The following is a 2,837-nucleotide window of genomic DNA, read 5'->3' on the forward strand; positions in this document are numbered from 1 at the left end:
GGCACTGTGTTAAGCACTAGGGTTACAAAAAAAGGCAAAAGATGGTCCCTGTCCTGGAGGAGATCACAATCTAATTTCATTGTTGAACACGTTGTTTCAGGATGCTTCTGCTTATTATACATTCAAGCTATATTTTTACTGTGTTGGCATCATGCATGTTGGGTGGTTCCACTTATATGCTAACGGGGCTTTGTCGCTGCTAGCTGTGTGCGTGCCTATTTTTGCCCTTTGGCCTTTCCTGTTGCCCAGTAGGCCTGCTGTTGCTACTAACGGCTGTTCTTCTTGGGCTTGCTTTTGTTCTATGGAAATGCCTTTGATGCTGTACAATGGTCACCGAACTTAGACCTGTAGTAATGGAAGCAGCCATCAAAGGATGCTTTTTTGCAACGTGCTGTGTCTTTTGTGTTCTTTGTTGATGTTTGTTTGTGGCTCCGGGTGCTGTGATGATTACCTGGGATTCTGGGTTCATCACCTTTGCTCTGTTATGTACTGATAAATATTCTGTGCTGTATTGCGTAATTATAGACGCCACATCTGTCACAGCTGATTTTGTAAGGGACTAAAAATTCCAAACCCCAGGGAAGAATGTCATAATGCCTCCTCCAGTTGGGGGAGGAATGATCTGGAACCTGCAGAGACTTCTGAGATTTGGAATTTTTTGCTATCTCCTGAAGCAAGGAAATACCACATGGGGTGGCCTCCAGGGCAGGATTAAGAGGCAATCCTGTGAAAAGGAGAAAGCACACGGAGAGGAGGGAGGTGGTGGCCAGTGCTTGCCCCAAGCCAAAGCAGCATTCATCAATGGCGGCAGATGATGGCAACGATGAAGGATTCTGGGACAACAATTTGGCAGCCCTCCTCCTCAAACCCAAGCTGAGGGGGAGACTCGAAGAGGTGAAATCTAAAGTGGCAAACGGCAAGGGGGTATAAGCCTGCTTTTTGGCCTTGGCCCCTAGCTCAGGTGGCTGGAACATTCAGGGGAAGGAGGAGCTGACTTTTCCCCTTTTCTTCCTTTTCCCCTGACCTATTTCTGCTCGCTGTGAGTGGTCCCCATCTCTAAGAGTGTTCTGTGCATTTCCTCATCTCCCTCTGTTCAGGGGCCTGAGTGGGTGGCCAGAGGCAGGACAGACAGCCTTGCTAATCTTAGCCACCCAGAAGGGAAGCTGCTTTCTTCCCTGGGGTGGATGGATGGGGGAGTTCAGGACCAGTCACCTCTCCCAAGAAGCTAACCAGCTTAAGGTGTGTTGTGTTAGTGACCTGGGTAAAACAGCGACATCTGGTGTTACCTGTGGATGACACACATTGCAATAATGCGATACTGGCCCCAAGGCCACAGGGCTTGTGGCTTAGCTTGGTCTTAGGTCTTAGTTCAGGGATGGGGGATGGTGGGAGCTGCTTGGAACTGCATATGGAGGCCTTGCAGCCTCCTCCCAGTGGGTTTAGCTCCTGCCTGGGGCCTAAGAGTGTAGCAGGGCCTGGGGAGCGTATCTTCATTCACTTCTCGGGGGACACGACCCAGCCCCAGCAGAGAAATCAGCCCAGTCATGTCCCTGGATAAGGGGATCTTAAAGCCCTGGCACCCACCCACACTTCCTCAAATGGAGGGAGGGGGCCCCAAGCCCCATTTCCCCTTAATAAGCAAGAAGAGACAGCTTCTATCCATGTGAGTAAGATGATGCCCAGACTCATAGCTTCTGCAAAAAAGAACAGCCCACTGGAGACGGCGGGCTGATGAGAGGTGCTTGTCTGTCATATGCTCCTCTAGAGACCGAGACAGCCTCCCCCGCTCTCTCCCACTCCCCCTCCCCTTCCCCAAGCCTGCACACATCTACGCCCCCGTGCACACACCTGGGGATGCATGCAGGCACGTCCTCTGCAGAGGCACCAAGCCACATGCTGTTGCACAGACACACTCATGCTCACAAGTGCTGGGCCGCACACCCACACAAAGATAAGTGTGAACATGCATGTAATCACATGTGCTCACACAGAGACAAGCCTCGGGACCCTGTGGGGAGAACTGCACCACCGAGGTTTAAATCCCAGGGATCAAATACAGCCTCAGACACTTCCTAGCTGTGACTCTGGGCAGGCTACTTAACCTGTTTTCCTCAGTTTCCTCCATTGTAAAATAATAATCCTAGTACCTACCTAAAATAATCATAGTACTAAGCATGGTACCTGGCACTTAATAAATGCTTATTCCATTTCCCCTTCCCTGTATGACCTTTGATAAATATTTCACCTCCCTAGGCCTCAGTTTCCCCATTTATAAAATGGGGGGGTCAGACTATATGTTTTGTGAGGTTCCTGTGGCTCTAAATCTGCACTGCTATGATCCTACGTGGAGTTACGGATCCATGTCAGCCTCAAAGGTCCCTCTGGGCTCTGAGACATATTCCCAGGCACACGTCTCGGCCATTGATTACATGCCGTGCCCAAGATCCAAGGATGTAAATGATGTCCATGCCTCCACATGTATTCATGCATGCACACAGAGATTCACTCTTGCCTAGAAAAGGCACGTAGACACAGACAAGCATGGAATCATGTGCTCCACAGGACACACATGTGAGATGCATGCAGAGACAGAGGGCAGACAAACACTCATGCTTACACGCACACTCTCCCTCACTACCTCTCTCTCTTTCTCTTTCTGACACAGCCTAGATATAGTAATCAGGGATTCAGAGGCCAGCCTCGGGGCTGCCAGCACCCACAGGCCCTGCATCAACCCAGAGCTGTCTTCTGTACCCCACCCAGGGTCCCAGGCCCTGATTAACCCCTTTCACTAATTGGCCACCAGACCCCTGACTTTGCTGGAGGCCTTCTTGGGA

The sequence above is a fragment of the Trichosurus vulpecula genome, chromosome 2 (assembly GCF_011100635.1).
Source record: "Trichosurus vulpecula isolate mTriVul1 chromosome 2, mTriVul1.pri, whole genome shotgun sequence".
Classification (NCBI taxonomy): Eukaryota; Metazoa; Chordata; class Mammalia; order Diprotodontia; family Phalangeridae; genus Trichosurus; species Trichosurus vulpecula.